This window comes from Callorhinchus milii, unplaced genomic scaffold (assembly GCF_018977255.1).
Source record: "Callorhinchus milii isolate IMCB2004 unplaced genomic scaffold, IMCB_Cmil_1.0 Scaffold7, whole genome shotgun sequence".
NCBI lineage: Eukaryota > Metazoa > Chordata > Chondrichthyes > Chimaeriformes > Callorhinchidae > Callorhinchus > Callorhinchus milii.
In genome coordinates, this window is record NW_024704748.1 from 12,914,277 (window position 1) to 12,932,963 (window position 18,687).

The 18,687-nt window shown below is 37.8% G+C and overlaps 1 protein-coding gene across 2 annotated transcripts in view; it reads left to right on the forward strand.

Annotated features, from left to right (window-relative positions):
• The first annotated feature begins 262 nt into the window (after positions 1 to 262).
• Positions 263 to 18,687, forward strand: part of ndst2a (N-deacetylase/N-sulfotransferase (heparan glucosaminyl) 2a) — a 180,400-nt gene continuing 161,975 nt past the window's right edge. For both annotated transcript variants that reach the window (XM_007898123.2, XM_007898115.2), the window contains exon 1: positions 263 to 286. The gene's annotated coding sequence lies outside the window, so the exon portion shown is untranslated. The remainder of the gene's footprint in view (positions 287 to 18,687) is intronic.

Sequence of the window (18,687 nt, forward strand, 5' to 3'; positions counted from 1 at the left end):
TTCCAGTTGAATTATTGTGAATGGGTGTCAGTGATGCTCAGTTTTTAATTGACTTATTTTCTTCATTATACAATATGTCTGTTGAGTACTGGTAATGTTGCTATTTGCAGCACTTCACGTCCATAAAGAGATGACTTTGTATTTTGTGTGAAGTTACAGAGCACAAGAAAAAAAAGGTTCTTATCTGAAGCGTATCGATTTTGATAATTTCTTGTTTTTGTTCCAGGTATATATCACAGACTACTGACCCTTGTGAAATTCTCTGAAGTGACAGTGGTTTGTTCAGGTAAGATTCAAACAAATCTTGGCATTCTACATTGCCTTAATGCCAAGGCCAATACCTTAAGCCTTGAAATTCAACCTGGCTTTAGCCCGTGGGACCCTTTTGTCTTAACATTCAAAAATGACAGGGTCGTGGAAAATTCTCAATCGCAGTCTCATTCTGAAAGCTGTTTTTCCACACCTCATAAAAGGAAGTGACTTCCAAATTAAGACTGAATTTAAGAATTTTCCACAATTTCTGTGCGATTTTACATTTTAAGGCAAAATACAATACAATACAAATTTACATTTATATAGTACCTTACGTAAAATCCCTGAATCGATCAAAAGTGTGAACCCCCAATATTCCCCCATCCCAAACCCAGGATGCCGAGGCATATTACAGTTCCCCGCTGCTGCTCTGTTCATAGTTAAGCATTCTCCACTACTTAACCACACGTTTGTAGTAACCACACATTTGTACCCGATATAATGCTTCAGGAAAAGCACCATTTTCTTTGTTGGCAACAGGGCTGCTTTTGCTCCCGTTCTCTGATACATCTGAGAAGATTTTGAGGTAGTTTAGCTGTCAGGGTGTGCGGCAGGGGAGGGAGTGGGTGCAGGGGCGGTGGTACAACTGTTTTTATCTGGGACAAAACAGGTGAGAGAAATTTATTCAGTGGCTGGCAGACTGGTTACCACCTGTGCGGAGAGAAGGTGCTAGACTTTGTGTGTGTGTGTGTGACAGAGAGAGACACGGACACAAAGGTGTGCACATGTTCAGAAGCTGAACATGCAGCAAATGTTTTACATTGAAAGAAATATTGAATAACTTGAGGCTTGATTGGTAAGTACTGGACATGCGAAGTAAGATGTACAAATTTCTTGTGCTGACAATGACAATACAGTCATTTGTATTGAGAGCTGAACTGTTCTAAACTATTTAGACTTCGCTTTTGCAGTTTGACATCTAATGATATCTGTCTATCTTCGTCAGGAGAGGAATTAAGTGGGGTCTTCTCGGAGCTGAACAGGCTCCAAGGTGATGTGCCTGGCAATAGAATTTCAGAATCAAGGAAATCCCATTTGATGGTCTTGGTAGTCCGGTTCCTGAGCCAGGCGGGTCCGCAGTACTCCAGGAAACTGGCATATTACATCCTGGCTCATCGGCAGGACTTGGAGGAACAGACCAGTCCCTGAGGGCAGGGATTCTTCCTACTCAGCTCCTATTAAGAGGAGCTAAAATGTCCCATGTTCTATTCTAAACATTGGACAATTTCCATGCATAGGTGACATGCCTATGTGGGACTCTGACCTGACTTGAAATGACCTAAATCAACATGGAATCAGATTTTACGTGGGTTTTCTTGTCTTTATGCCTCAGTTTCACACGCAACAGTGAGCAAGTAACTTGGGGGTAAAATTTTACGCAGAACCTTTGTGTAGAAGACTCAAAGTCAAAATGGAACATGGACAGTGGATCCAAGAATGAGTAAACAAACCAGAAAACTATTTAAAAGGCAAAGTACTGCAGCTGCTGGAAATCTAATATAAACACAGAAGTCGCTGGAAACACGCAGCAGATCAGGCAGCATCCATGGAGAGAGGAAGATGAGTTCATGTTTCAGGTCAATGACCTGTCGTCAGAAGTGACAATACTGTGTTCCCAGCGACTTCTGTGTTTATACCAGAATTTTTTTAAAAAGTGTCGAAACATTTGGTCCAAGTTGAAATAAAATTGAAAGGCAACCGAAGCATTAGGATCAAAAAGGGAATAAGACAATAACATTGTTTTTTAAATGTGTTTACAATTTTGAGGAAAAATGTGTTTCTGGTGTTGATTATTGGAGTGTGTTGCATATTTGGGTGTGCTTTAAAGCAGTAAAACAAGGCTGCACAAGGCTGTATTGGAATGTTCTTTGTTAATTTAACATACGACAGGAAAATATTCCAGCCAAAAGAAATCAAAAGATCCACATAAATTTGTAAAATGTTCTTTGAACTTGTAAGTTTTATACATATGCAATGTAAAAATAAATTAACTAGACCCAGACAATGGCTGATGGTAGTCTGGATATAAGTCATGATTGAGATTTTCTATCAGCTCCATTGTTTACTCTCCACAGTATATCTAAACCATTAAAAAGCAGGGTTTGTTGGTGATGAGAGCTCACCTTAAGGAATAATTGCTACATTCCCCAGAGGAAAATTTATAAAGTTAATTTTTCTACCATCTTTTTAAGAACACAGTTTCAGCCATTTTGGAAACTATTTTGTATCGTAGCTAGGGTGAGGATAGGGTTCAGTGACATTTTTACGGTGCTCCAGTTGTTTTTAAAAAACTGCTGCTTGATGCACAAGTGGCTGAAGGTAAATAGGGAGTGTCAGATATAAGGCTGTAGGTGAATTTGTTTCAAGTTAATTACATTATGTATTCATGTAACATCTAATCCAATTTACATGAAGCTGTTGTGGATAATAGCATTGCTCCTACTACCCCATGCTAAATGATTAAAATGATTCCCAAGTACTATTCCAGATGATTTTTTTCCCAACATGCTTTAAAATACAACTGAAGTTGATTTTACCTCATAACACAGATGGCATATTCAATCAAAAAACACCAGCATATGAACTACCGTCGCACAAGCTCTAGCCCCAGAGTGCAGTAAGATGTACGTCTGCATGGTGCTACATGGCTTGGATGATTGATGCGTGCTGCTTCTGTATGCAGAAGTCAACGCAATCTTTTTTTATTTAATATGTCAATCTTGCATTATAGACGGAGACTACATGGAATAAAGTCATTTCATGCGATTGTGGAGTTTTGCTGAGTTCTGATTGACAGCTGCCTCGTACACTTATTGTTACAGACCTTATTGTTATTGATTTCAAAATCAAATTTGGTTTTACTCTTCGCCCCTCCCAACACGAAGTAAAGCTCTCCTGTGAAGTAATTCACATTGCTTACTCTCGTTTAATAACTAATCGAAGATATAGAAAGAGAAGGGGTAGGAGTTTCCAAGAGAGCCCTGTGAAGATGTAGCCTTCACAAAATAAATTAAACTGGGCAGACTTCATATGTCAGTAATTGGAATATTTTATTGATTTGTAACAGGGCCGCTGTTGGACTCTAAAATAATTGCAGTTTCGAATTTTAACAAACACCCATTTGCTTTCAATATTTGTAATTACAAATGTCATTTCTCCTTTCGAAATAAATTTTCCATGAACACTGTGTGATTCTGTGGTCCTGTTGCTGAGCTAAGACAAAAAAAAGCTCAAAATGCATGTCGGGTCAATCAGCATTTGAAGGGGAAAAATGAGTACATTAACGTTTCAGGTTTATTCCTTCATCAGAAATAAACCAATGGGCGAGGAAGTTCCTGTATCAGAGAAAGGAGGATAAATGGTTGAACTGAGCTCTGAACTGAATGATCATTTATTTTAACTTCCTATTTTTTTTCCCTCTGATGAACCCTGCATTCTATTCAAGAGCTCTTCAAGCCCAATATTTCCATTCCATTTTGAAGAAGGATGACGTACCCCAAACATTAACCTAAACAGTAGTACCTTCATGTCTCCAAATGTAACACAATAATTTATGACAGCTGGCTAGATAATCCCTGCAGATGTACATGGACACATATCCTTGACATTGTATTTTGTCACCATTGTTTAAAGCTGTAGCACACTGGAACAACTGCAAAGCTCTTTGTTGTGGAAATGCAGGACATGGACAGATTTGAGATACTACTAACATACAGTATTTGTTACTGTAAATGTTCATCATACAGCTGACCAAAATAAATGAACATTTCAGGTAGGAAGAAATCCATGTGCAAATTTTACCAGAGAATTCTGTCAGTAAAATAACTTATCTACTTTTTGAATGATGTTTTTTTATTTCATTTTATTTTGGATATGTGCAGGTTTTGGGAGATTGAAGTGTTTACTGTATGGTGCATCTTCCTTATTAGGTACGGTACACCAATTCTGAAACCTTGCTGTTATTGAATGTTCATTTTATCTTTAAATTGAACATCATGTGGGGGAAAGGATTGCCGTAATTTAACTAAAGGATTTACGAGCAGGAGTTCAGATTCTTTACTTCCTTTACGAATTGGAAATGTTATCATAAAATGTAGCTTTATCGGTGGGTTTTCATATTGGATCTTATGCATGCTCTTGAATGTATTCGGCAGTGTTCAATTTTCAAACCATCTGCACACTTTATTCCCCCCACTTTTTGCATACCCTTCTCAGTTGGACTTCTCCTAAGTTGGTCATATGTAAATATTCACACAAGGGATTTCAGTGACTGTAATAATTGGTTAGATCCATCCTCATCTAACTTCTCCATAGGATTAGCACAGGTGTCTCCTAAGGCAAATTCCTAGCAATCTGTCGCACTGACAGGCTGCCTACCCTTCTCCCCGCCGCTCGCCAGCCCCCAAAGCCAGATTGGAATCATGCTATCCTGGGAGTTTGTTTTAAACGTACAGATTATTTACGAATGAACTGACTTACCTCGCCCTCCCAAGAACACCTCAAGAGCATTATGGTTTTAATGTTTTTTTGCTCCTCAGTTCTGGTCTAAAATGTTTGCGCAATAATTTTGTGAAATATTAGATTAATACGTCGCTTAGTGTTTAGCTTTCATGATACAGGAGTTTGCAGCTTTTTGCTCTGCTTCGCAGGATGTTGGTGGAAATGAAAGCAGGATTCCTCAATTTTGTAACATGCTACTCTCACAAAGGAAGCTGGAGTGTTGTACATTTTTTCCATTCCCATTTCTTCCAACCCACCACCCCCCCATTAAAGAATGATGGGCAAGTAAAACATATATGCACCCTGCTTCTCTGACCAGGGCTCCTAATCAATCTAACTATTTTTTGAAAAAGTTGCAACATTTAAGCCATAAAACATACTGTTTTTTGGGCCAAAGTAATTTCATGACTTTCCTTATTAAATTGTCTCTTTGGGTTCTTATGGTCGTCGACAAACCAAAGACTGCAAGCACTTCTCACCAAAAACTAGAATTATGATTTTTTTGTCTTCATTTTTTAAAAAAATGTATTAGGTTGTCTAGATATTAGTGTGACAGCCGCTTTTTTTTTCAGGGGTGGGTGCAATTTTTAAACCATAAGACAGAAATTTGATTTGTGTAATAGATTAATTTATTTTTCTTTTAGCCCCTGAGATTTTACAGTTTTTAATCTCTGAAATCACAGACCGCTTGTACTATCGAGTAAATTTTGGCGTACAAGAGATTTGTATGCATAAGTGTTTTGAGCTGATTTCTATTCTCCTGAGTAATGCAGTGCTGTAGAAAACACAAATAGCTTTGGGCATTCCTTGTGCTAACTTCGCAATCAATAACTCCCATTTTTTTAAACGCCTTTGCATTACTAGGAAAAATGCCTTGTGTCTTTAACATTGGTCTGTTATATATCTGAAGCAGAGGAGGTGAAAGGGATTATTTTACAAATTGCTAACTTTGTTTACCAATTGTGGTAAATTTTTTTCTGTTTGGCATCAGAAGTTGTCTTTAACTCCCGAGGAAAAAANCGTACATCATTGGCCATAGAATTTCTGTTTTAATTGCAGCTCAGTGAGAACTCAGTTTTCTTTGCAATCATTTGGATAATCAGTGCATTTACATGCAGAGGGTGGATCATAGTTTCCAAATGTGCCTTTCTTTTCGATAAGTTGAAATCTTATTTTAATGCTCCATGCACATGGACATTTTCAAGCAGGACTTTGTTTCTTTTGGGTTCACGTGGAATTTATTTCTGAGTTTGTGCAGGAGTACGGTTATCTCAGTCTATAGCTGCCTCTTTGAGAATGCTGGAGTTTGAAGTATACATGAACAGTTTTGATAAATCAACTCCAAACCTGTATTCAAGTTTGAAGGAATCTCTAGCCGGAAGGTATTGCTCTAGATTCCAGTGCAGTGCTGCACTTCTTTTGTTGAAACTATAATTCAAGAAGGTGTGCCATTTTATCGAGGCCAGTGGAATTCTCCTATTAGCATTCCAGGTGTGTAGGTGTTTATTAATTGTGTGTATAAAGTAGCTCTTTTTTTTCGGCTGTAAAACACTGCTTAACACAGTAAGTGGATCGAATGAAGCAGCAATCGATGAGTGTCAAGTCTACTGTTTAAATGTTTATGTATTGAAATTTAATTTTCTGCTCACATGAAATCCCAAACTTGTGTTTTGGTGGAACTTTCTGTTATAGCGCAGCCGAGATGCCAAGTGGTCACTGAGAACTGAGGGGAAAGCTTTTGTATATCTGTTTTTCCATTTAGGTAGAATGTATGGAGCTTGCAGTGGGATGTTGACTTAACACCATAATTCGGTGACCTTTTTGAACACAAGCAAAACGGGGTGAGATATCTATCTTGCTGACTTATCTCCACGTCAGCAGGGTGCACGCAACATTTAACGCATTTCCTCTTTTGATTTTTTTTCGTATAGTTTCTTTTTGGCATATCTCAAGATTTTGTATGTGATCATGCCATTGACTTTTAAATATAAAAGTTCCTCTTTTAATTTTATTGACTAAATGTAGCGTTGATTATAAAACCAATGGGTCTGCAGTTTACCACTGCGTTGTGCATAAGTTTGCAGAAGCCCTAAAATCAGACTCTGTGTTCATTATGCCTGTCAAATGTTCCCACAATGTCAAATTTTGTTTACTTCTCGATAACCTTTGCTTATTTTTTATATAAGACATTGACTTATAGCAACTAACTGTTGTCCTGTTTCAAGTCTGAAGAATTCAAAAATTTGACCATTGAAATTTATAAAAGTGAAAGGTTTGCCTCGTCCCCAACCCCTAGTCCCTGAAGCTGTGTGATTTCCTTGTCAGGATTTTTAAAGGTATCACTCATGACATTTTTCACCATAGCACAATTGGTAGCATGTGATAGTCACGATTTCAGTGTGAAACAAGTAATTGTGTGAAAAGAATATTTTGTGTGCATGTGTGTGTGTGATATATATATACATAATAGACACCTGCGCAAGGCCAGGGCATATTCTTTGGTGTGTTAATGAACAAAAAACTATATTGATTATCTTAATAGTGATATATCTTTTTATGTGGGCAGGCTCATTTTAATCTAGTCTCCTGATTTCTGCTGATGCTATAGTACTGGTTGCCAATGCTAGTCAATTTTAGTGTCACTGATCTTTATTACTTCTCAGCACCCTTCCTCTCCCCCCCCCCCCCCCCCCCCACGATATTTGGATCAATTTTCACTCACAGCAGCACAACAGAACCGGTGAGAACTCCAAACCGAAAAATCACCTCTGACTAGCTACAAGCACTGATATATATCATGAAAAATAAAAAATGGGTGGCAGATACAAGGTAGCAATTGAATTCAGAGAGTTTGACTGTTTCATGGTTTATGATGTCACCAGAATCCCTGGATCCAATTACTGCCTTGTACCCTCACAATCACCGGTTTATTATCCTTCGTGCACATTCCTGTGTGTTTTGAGTCACAACCATGTGCTGGTTGTAATTTTACACAAATGGGGAGTAAAGTGAATATTGAACCTGATGCACGCATATTAAGAATATTTCTGTATTTCATTAAATATTCCTCCAGTAAATCTTATCCCTCGCCCTCTTTATTTTATTCTGGGACCACCACTGTGATTCCAACTTCCACCGATCGTCCTTGCTCCTCGCCATTTAAAATGGAGAAGGAGGTTTACAACTGGATTCATGATCACCGCATTTTTGCAAATATAGATGTAGATTTCTGGTATGTTTTTAATAAAATGTTAAAAGGAATATCCAACCTTCAAAACATTAACTTGAGTGCCAGTTCCCACTGCTTTCTTTCTTCAGGCTGTTTTTGGGTGGTGAGGGGGATGTAGGGGGAATGTGGGAGTTTAAGGAAGTTTAACGAAGGAGGGGGTATGGGGATGAAACAAGGCAGTCCTGCCTTCAGCCTTCAGGAAAACCATTCTAACATGGGGTGTTTGTAAAACAGTTCTTTTACTGCTGATACAATTCAGGTGGGAGACATCAAAATGGAAGCCAAAAACAAAGCAAAATCCAGGCACAAACTTTGTCTGTCTGCCCTTTCCTCTCCCATGTTTCTATCTTGGCTGCAACTCAAGTGGTTTTCAGAGACATGGCCATGGGATTGGAAAAAAACTAGTTAAAAAGTTTTATTTAAAATAACGACTTCAGGAATTGCTGGGCAAAGAGAGTCTGAGATTTCCTAAAATGATGTATTAAAGTGAGTGGAATAAGAGCAACAATGTAACAGTAACAATATTACTGTCTTTGTAGTGACTAATGTTGTAAGGATTGCCTTAGAAAAGTAAAATTGATAATGATGTTTCTATAATATTTCAGTCATTACAACCCCTGTCCCATCTCTAGCTGCCTAAAGACATGATTGCTTCCCAATACAGTTTACAGTCAGCATTGGCTGGAATGCAGTCCCCTCTACTGTATGCCATTACAAGACATGCCCCCAACTGCAGCTGGTATGCATAGCCGGTATCTGATTCCCATGCTTCCTCTTGTAGCTGTGAGATGATAGCATGTGGAGGTATGTGGAAAGAGGACCCTAATGGCTCACGCTCCATCATTGTGACAGATCAGATGGGCAGCACAGCAGTGCAGGGATCAGGGCACGAACATTCCTTAACTTAATGCACTCACAAACAGAGCATCAACACTTTACTCTCAGTATCGTGTTATGGTAGGGAATCCTTTCTGTCAGCTGGTGTGTGAGGCGAATGGGAGGGGAGGATGAACTAATTAGATGCAATCGACAGGTTGATTTAACTTTGCTTGGAGAGTGATTTCATTTTTGATCAGGGGACTGTTGGTCAATCGGGGTGCTTATTGCAATGTTGTGCTTATGAACTTAAAATAATATCTCATAAAAGTTTATTGGGGATGGTTGAATGGTAATTCTTGAGATGAGCTGTGCAACACATTATGTGATGACAAGCCCACCTCATTTTGTGGAAAGTACCTTCACATCCCCACCTCATGGCGTGACTGACATCTGACCATCGACAGGAAATGTGGGGCCCAGTGCACGCACATCAATTACATAACTGTTCAACAGCTTCACAGTTCACCTCAAGAAAAAATATGACACGGAAAAAAAAACCTGACACCACAAAGTTTTTTTAAAAAAAATCTCTTCTTGTAAAATATATAGACATCATGTAGACATTAACTTCCAAAAATGTTCAATTCAAAAATGCATTTACAGTGGTTGCAAAATGTTACTATGCGTTAGTTGTTTAGGATTAACACAGGAGCAGAAACTAACCAGTGGCAACTCATTTACAGCATAGACTGAATCTCGCATTGAAAGGTTGTAACATTTCTTTTACTTCTTTCTAAGGCTAAGATAATAACTTGCCCCAGGAGAGTCGCTTAATTGGTCCTAACCAACTCTATGGATTAAACTGCTCTGGGCTCTTTCATCTTTAAAAGGAGACACAATTTCTGCAATACCAAACCCAATAACACAAATTGCATTTGTTTGGAGGTTTGCGTTCCACTGAATGTTTTCCTCCTAGTGAAAACTGAGAACCTATGTTTCAAGTCAGAAGTGTATAATGTTAAAAACAGTTTTTTTATTACGCTCTACTTAACAAACATTTAAACTTAATTTTACTTAATCCTATTCAATGGTCTCAAACTAAAACTGCAGAGGGTCACAAAATATCGTGAGTAACACAGTTTAACTTTTAAATGAGATTAACTGTCTTCTGATATATACAAATTATTTTAGTGAAATAAAGAACTTGCACTCAACACATTGAAATGGCTTGAAATGTAGTAAGTGTTTTTTCTAGGCAAACGTGTCAGCAATTTGTGCCAGCAAAGTTGCAAAAATAGCCGTGATTAGGATGACCAATTAATCTGTTCTAGAAGATCGAGGCACTTCCTGCTGTTTAAAATAGTGTTATCAAATCTTTTACCTCACCCTGAATACTAGAACCTTTTCTCACGTGAAAGATGGCATTTTTGGCTATTCAGTGTTCCCTGTTCTGGCACCCAGAATAGGAGCCCAACCTTCCGATGTGGGCTTGGACCCACAACCTTTTCACATGTTTTTCTATCATGTTTGTCCAATGAAGATTAAGATAATAATAATAATAATAAACTTTGCATTTGAAATAGCTTTTTATCACATTGTTGAGACATCTCAAAGCGCTTCACAGAATATACTGTACATTTTGTGGGCGAAGTAATGCACGTTCCCTTCTCTGAATCCTCAGTCTCAGCCTGAATGTTTATTGAAGCATGGGGGAGACTGAACATCTAGGAGATGAGGTAACTCACAAGTGTGGTCCTTGCTTCACAGTAATATGTACAGAACGATTGTAGCAGAGATCTGGGAAGGGGTCTCTTGAGAGGGTCAGCAAAATGCACAAGGCTTCGAGTGCTGTGGCACCGAAAGTCAATAGTGACTCAATATTATGTAAACTCAAATACATAAACGTATTCTGTCCTAAAGAAGGGATTAAAATGTGTTGCAACTGCAATTTAAATTACATTGCACATTTTACACTGTAATATATGTCGTTTTTTTCATATCTCTACTTTTTATGGTGTTGGAAGATTTCTTACCCCCCCCATAACTGTACATTTGAATTAATGTGCTGCATTCAGTTACTCACACTATTAAATCAAAGTGGCGAGAATTACAGCTCGCTTTAAATTGTGTTATATGACCTTTTTAGACTAATTTCTAATTTGTAGCAGATATCTGTGTGCTGCATCTCGACAGACAGCTCTTGTATGTGATTGGGAAAAAACACTCCTTATTGAACATCAATCCTTGCTCTTGTTCTTGCAGACAGTTGCTTGTGGGTGGGGTGTTCTGGTCCTAGGGCATAATACTTTAAGAACATCTTATTGAGTTTGTGCAGCAAGCTTTTGATGACACTTATATTTGTACCTGAAGCCCCTGTGATGTCCATCTGGTATCTACAAGCTAATTATTTAAAAGGATTAGTGTCATGCTGTATAGCAATGATAAAGGAAAGCAGAGAACATCTGTGTTTGCAATTATTTCAGTTGGGCATATTGATTTTCCAGTGTTACAGCCATTAATCTGCATCCACTTACCCTTGGGTGTGATTATTGTTGCCATTTGTATAAGCCATTTGTACTTGTTTGGAGATTCTGATTTAGTTAAACTGGTCCAGCAATCTTTTCCACCTCTCAATGTAATGGGAAATGTATGATAAATAGCGCCAGTGAATAATTAGACTGTGCTTTGCTAATAGTTCAATCCTATAATCTGTACACAGAATTATTTTAGAAACTGAGGGTTAATGTTGTTTGTAGTATTGTTTTGACATCTGGTCAGTTCTGCGATTGATTTTAAAAATTGTTGTTTCAGTAAGCATCGGTGCATTTAAAGGCATCAACCTATGGACATTTTTTAACCATTTAATAACTTCTGTATATGATCACATCTCCAATAGATTTATAGTGTTTATTTGACTACAAAAGAGAATAAACGTATTGTCACTTGTCCAAAAATCTAAATATCAAAGCACTGAGTTGATCTTTCATTTTAATTTTAAATTGCCTTGCAGGGTATCACTGTGATTGAGTTGTTGAGCAGTAAATCTTATTTAAAGTCTATATAAGTGTGAATAAGACTACATTCATTGCATGAAGACACCACCTGTCTGTAGTGAACATCTGCTGTCAATCCCAACAATAAATAATGATTTATAGTTGCACGTGTATCAGGAAATCAACTGTCAATGAAGACCACCCAACAACAATCCCAAGGGCAGTGATTGTGGGTGGAATTCACTGTAATTTATTTTGCTAAGTAAATCATTTAAATAAATTGAATTTGTCAAATCTGAGTCAATCTTTGTTCAAAATAAGTAATTTACGAATCGATATACAAGCCATTGTTTGGTCCAATGCTTTGGCTCTGAAATATAGTTTGGAGATACAATGCAGGTTTGTGTTCACAATTCCCTATGTGATGAATTCCTGATCTTGATAATATCAGAGAAAGGTTCTCAGTGGAGGCCAAGTGTTTTGTCTCCAAGAAGGAAGGAAGATTGGCAGGAGACTGACCCTAAACAACTCCAGTGTAACCCTCAGTAGTTGAGTTGACGAGGGGGAGCTGGTTGCTGGCTTGCGATATCCTCAGACAAAGGATTGTGTACTATAAGAGAAATCTAAAGCCGAAGAGTACTTTAGATTCTTCCAGTATTTTGATACAGTCCGTATTGCAATGTTTCCTGAATTGTTTTATATAGTTATTACAATGTAGTATGCATGGAAATAGAATAAAATGATTTGGAATGTTGCACATGAATGAAGAATAGTTTGTTTTTTGTGCAAAATGTTTTTGGAGTTTTAGAGTTAGGTTGTTGGCCACTTCCTCCTGCCCTCTCCCACCCATCTCGGACTCCCATTTTGTCTCTTTGTGCTAGACAAGTGCAAATATATTGGCATCTGTAGAGAAGAAATTTGGAAGGGATACGGCATTTATTCACAAAATACCACTGAACCTCCACTTCAGAATGATCTTAATGGATGTGTTCCAGTATGACCAGTACTACAGTTTGCCTCAAACCTGATTTAACCTGTGTTCTTCACAGCAATACAGCACAGAAAGTATTTTTGAGAGATATTCATATGCAATTACTTCCCTGTGGAGAAGCAGCTTGCTCTGTCTACTATATCTGGCAAAAGGGAGGTGCTGGTCATTTAAAAAAATCAAAATATTGGAGGAAGGGTGGATGAATTGCTTGCAAACCATCCGAAATAGACCTAACACCAATACCAATGCTTGGAAGTGAATATGCTCCATGGGAGAAATCTTCCCTAATGACGTTGGTGTGTCAGACACATGATTAATTAGGGAAATTAAGGAACTTAAAAATTGTATTGCTGAATGAAGAAATGCCCTGCTTTCCCCTTTCCAAGCAAACTACCTGGGGCATATCCAAGAAATAATAATCATTCAATTTTTCCAGAATTTGACATTGAAACCAAGATATGAGCCTTTAACATATTTACTTTATATGTGAAGTGTGCATTTAAAATAGAATTTGCTACTAAATGTTTTGAAGCCCACAAATGGCGTCTTTAGTGGGTCAAATGAGTGTAGCTGAATTGGAGCTTATATTGTATGTGCTAATTTGTTGTAAATTAGTTACATTGTGGGGAACCCTATAATGTTGAGGCTATAAATTGGAGTTTGGTTTCTTTATAATGAGGCACTATGATTGCCGAGTGTACTGTATTTTTGGATGACGAAATTGAATGTAACCATAGCAGCACTTCTTTTCCAACCAGACTGTCAAACCAAACCCGGGCTGTGTGCATTAGTACATGCAAATTAAATTGGCTATAGCTGAGATCGGAACTGTCATGTCACATTGCAATAAAACCCCTGGCCTGTGGCAGCAGCAAGTTTTAGCCGAGCAGCTTGATCGATTGCTTCATTGAATGAGAAAAAAAATTGACAAAATAAATTGAATTGTGCTTTCCAGAGGGTTTAGAGTGAAATAATGTTTGGAATTTTTGGCACATGGTCTTTGGAGTATAGAAGCTCCAGAGTGACAGAGATAGAATCATAGAATTATACAGCACAGAAGGAGGCCATTCGGCCCATCGTGCTGCGCTGGCTCTTTGAAAAGAGCTATCCAATTCAATCCCACTTCCCCGCTCTCTCCCCGTAGCCTTGTAAACTTGTCCTCCCCAAATAGTTAGCTATAATTATTATATAAATCTATAATAACTCCATGGATAAATTAGTATAAATGCTATAGTGTAGTCAGTTATTTTGATTATTTATTGATGAGATTATGAAATCTCTGTTTTTTGTTGTTACGTCAACTTTGCAGGTAAAATGTAAAATGTTCACATCATTGGGATGATGTGCTCCCCTTAACAGATTTTTCTTGTGAGGTAAACTTAAGTCATCCTCATGGTTGCAAGGGTGGTGAGAGAAATATGCTGGACATTCCCATAGATTCAGGCATAAAAGCTGCGTTAAATACTTCCTATTAAAAATCACTCAGCAATAACAGAAGGATTTTATTTGGAATGAATCTCACCCACATTCTGTCATTTTTGCTCATGTACTCCTTTGAGATGGTTTCAACTGTCACTGTTGCCTTACTTGATTGATGAGTCTTAAGTTCAAGCCAGACATCAAAGGAGGTTACAGGGTTAGTCGGAATTATTCAGTTTCTTTGCCTAAACTATATGCAAATATATAATATGAAAGCAAATTCCCTCAAATTGATTCTTACTGAAGTTATTGATATTGATCTTTACATGTTTTCATGCTTGTATTTATTTTTCAAGCATATTGAATAGAGAAGTGCAATGAGCTAAAATGGCAAGCTTGCAGGAGTGGGTTGGACATACTAGTCAGTGCGTTGCTACTTGGTTTTCATTGGAGATAGTTATAAAACTTTTGTAATAGTTCAATGTGCTACCAACTGAGCTAGACTAACGTGCATGGAAACAATGGTCCATTACAGATGTTAAAATGTGCTGTCAGCTTTTCATAAGGAAATAGTTATTATGCTTTCAGTTTCTGGTGTTATTTGTTATGCACCTCTGAAACCATACTCTTAAACCTGTTTCACAGCTTGGTAACCCGACACAGATCAAAGATTGTATCTGGTTCCTTCTTTGTCCGTGCTACTCTGTTCTACGTAACACCTTACCAAAAGCATTGGGAAGTCTTAGATATCTCTGATATTGTAGATATTCTTTCCCGAAAGATTGATTTTTGTTGCTAGGATTCCCTTAATCCAGTAAGTGGCAAAATAAATTGCATGATAAAATGTATAATTCAAACTTGGCCTCTCATGAGTTCAAATTTCTGAAATGCAAATACCAAAGCTGTTAGGAATCTTAGTTCATAATTTTGTGCTTGTAAAATTTATTTATGAGCTATGAATATTTAAGAGCACTTTCCTAAAATACATGTTCGTGCTGTCGTGCTGTGAATGTCTTGGCTGCTAAATAAGCCACATGCAGAAAATTCTTTGTGCCCCAAGGTGGTTTTAAAGTTTCTGTTTTTTAAATAAGATAGATCACAAGACACCAGGCTTCTGAGATTCAACTTACCCTATGGCAAACATCAGTAATAGAAGCATCACAGTGCAACTTTTATGACCCACCCCTCTCGCTTATCCAAAATCCTACACTGGGCAGCAGTGGAGCTACATTTACTCAGTTATTCCAGTCTAGGGAATAGAAACATCATCCCAGGGTTTGAACTTCACTCAATGATCCACATTAAGATCTTCATGTCCCCATAGGTGGACAGCTGCCAGAACTCAATTTCGAGGCTCACACATTAAGAAAGATCACTGTACTGAAGGAAGGATAGGATCTGTGGACTTGTACCAAGCATGAATCATCAGCTTCAGGCGAGGAGGACAGAAAATTGAAGGGATAGGGAAAATAATAAAGTAGCATTATGATGCTTTTCTTTTGCAAGCCTGAAATTGTCTGTTACAATGCCATCCAAGACATTTTTTGTTTCTGCTTTGAGGATCACTTGCCCTAGGTCAAGCCTCAGAAGTATTAAATTGTTTTCAGCTCCAGTCAATAATTCCTTCAAGGTCTGAATTCATGGATTTTTTTTAAGAACCAACATCCAGTTCACTTTTCTGTGGAGATTAAATAAATTAGTGAGATTCCATACTTGTGGAAATTATAAATGGCTTGCTCAAACAGAGATTCGATAAGCTAAATGGTCATTTCTTGATCTGTGCTTCCTGAGTGGCGCATAACTATGTTGCCATTCTTGGGATGGCCTCTTGAAGGGATTTGCTAGATTTTATACTAGGAAGAGATTTGAAGAAGACAACAGTAACTATGTAAATTGATGCACAGAATTAGGTTTTCCCTAATCTCTGAAACTCAGATTTATTGGAAACATTGATGACCACTGAAAATAATTAACATTTATATAGCACCCTTCATGAAAGATTACATCTCGGAGTGCTGTAAATAATTGTTGAAAGAATAAATTAGAAATTCCACCAGCCTCCAATTGAATGCCAACTTATAATGATTCAGTTCTAATATTATCTCACCGCGCAGAGAATCCGAAACTGTTCTTTTATGATCTGTAATGGATCATATTAACTTTGTTCATTGAAACACAGTTTTGTTAATACATGTGTGTACGATGGCTCAGTTAAAAGCACTCTTGCTTCTCAGTCAGAAAATTGTGTGTTTATGCCCCATGTTGGGACTTGGAACTCGTAACATCTCACCTGACACTTCAGTGTAATGCTGCAAGTGTGCTGCACTGTTGGAGTTGCCATCCTTTGGGTGAACATTAAAGGCTTTTCCGTCTGTTCAGGTGGATGTTAACAGAGCTCTTAGCACTATTCGAAAAGAAAAGGGAATTTCTCCCAGCGTTCTGGCCAACAATCCCTCAAATAAAAATTGGTCATTCATTTCATGGCTGTTTGTGGGACATTGCTTTGTGCAAAATTTGGCTGCCTCATTTGCCCGTAAGAGCGGAACAGTTTTCAACCTAGCAATGTCAGTTATTTTACAGGGGGGAATTGAATAGCATTATATTAGAATATATTCTGACTTTTATCTCCAGCTTTGCTCTTTGTTTATTCTTTAAGAGGAGGAATTCCAGCCCAATTCCCATGATTTCAATCAAAGATTTAACCTCTGCTTTAATAATAATCCATGCATTTCATATAACATCGAACTTCTCTGTAAAATAAAATGATTTTGTAGGTGCTGTGGCAGCCGATTTGAAAACAATAGTGTTTTATAAACAGCCATGAAGTGAATGACCCAATTTTAGCTGGGGGTTGTTGTCCAGGAAACCAGGAGTAGCTCCCTTCTCTTTTCAAATAGTGCCATGGCATTTTTAATGATCACCTGAATAGGTAGACGGACCTCAATTTTAATGTCTCATCTGAAAGAGAGAAGGCATGCTTCCTGGCACTGCTTTGGAGTGGCAGCCTAGACTATGTCCTCAAACGCCACAATCTTCTGACGCAAAGTAAAGAGTGCTAACAACTGTGCCAGGCTGACACCAAGCTTTAGCCACTTAATTAAATAATCCTAAAAACCTAATTCATATGAATATACCATAATCTTCTGGCTCTCATGAGACTTTTTAAGGCGAATGGTGTGGTGGAAGTGAATGAATATGAGCCTTGAGCTGTACATGCATTTAAGACTATAGTACGGATGATGGTATCACTATTGAAATTTTACAGCCGGGTACGATTACAACCTGACATCTGCAGAGCTGCAGTTCAATATGGAGCATGCATACTGTCTGATTATCCACTCCCAAATGCTGGTGTACAATTCTAGCTACCTCGTTGAGACCAGGATCAAACCGAGCACCTTCTTGCTGTGTGCTGTTTGCATGCTGGACTTGTATTGGTAGCTCCATATCACTGTCGCTCTGATTTGAGTGCAAAGGTGAAGCTCAGCTTTGTCATTGTGCTTTACACGAATACGTGAAGCTCTGTTAAACCAATATTTGAATGTTGGTTTGTTTTTAACATTAAAGAACTGTTAGTACTCCTCTGGTTGTTTACTAACTTAAGAGCAGTGGCCACCTGAGAACCTTTGAACTTAAAATTTACATTTTAAAAAAAATGTCTTTGCATCAGTTGCATTTACACTCATGTAATGCAGTAGTCCTATATCAAGCCCAAGTTTGAGATTAATTTTCAAAGATGATTTGACACTACTTGTCAAAATTGATATCAGATTTGTTAAAATTTAGGTTATATTGAAGAGCAAAAATAAATAGGAATCAATAACTTTTGGTCTTGTACAAATATTACCCTCCTGCCTTTTAGTTTGTTTCATATAGCCCTTGAGTAATTTTCGTATAATGATAGCTTCCGGGATCTGCATATTCTCATTTGACCAACTTACATTGCGCACAAAAGCTCCAACTTTCCAATGTCCAAATTGTCCAGTGTCAGAAAAATGTTGCAGCAAAAATTCCAATTTACTGTAAATTTGTAGCTCCTTAGATCTGGTTATTAAAGAAAATAAATCTACTATAGATGGCAAAAGAATATAGTCTTTTGTTGCAACTCTTTCTCTGCATGCCCTCCTCCATCTCAAATTGCAATCTACTAATGCATGGGATTCTCACCACGTTTGAGTTAATACCAATAGATGTTATCAAAAGCCTGCTGTCTGGACATGCAGATAAACCATTACTATGACACGCTAACGTCATTTTTCACAGGATCATTTTATCCGCAAAATCGCTTTGATCCTGCAGCATAAATCCTTCAAAGGTTTCACATTGTGATGTGTAACTCAATCGGTTCTTTCAGCTTCAGATTTGCAATATTTTTGCTTTCCGGTTCTAGGGATGTGACCACGGAATTGGGAATGGCCACAGAT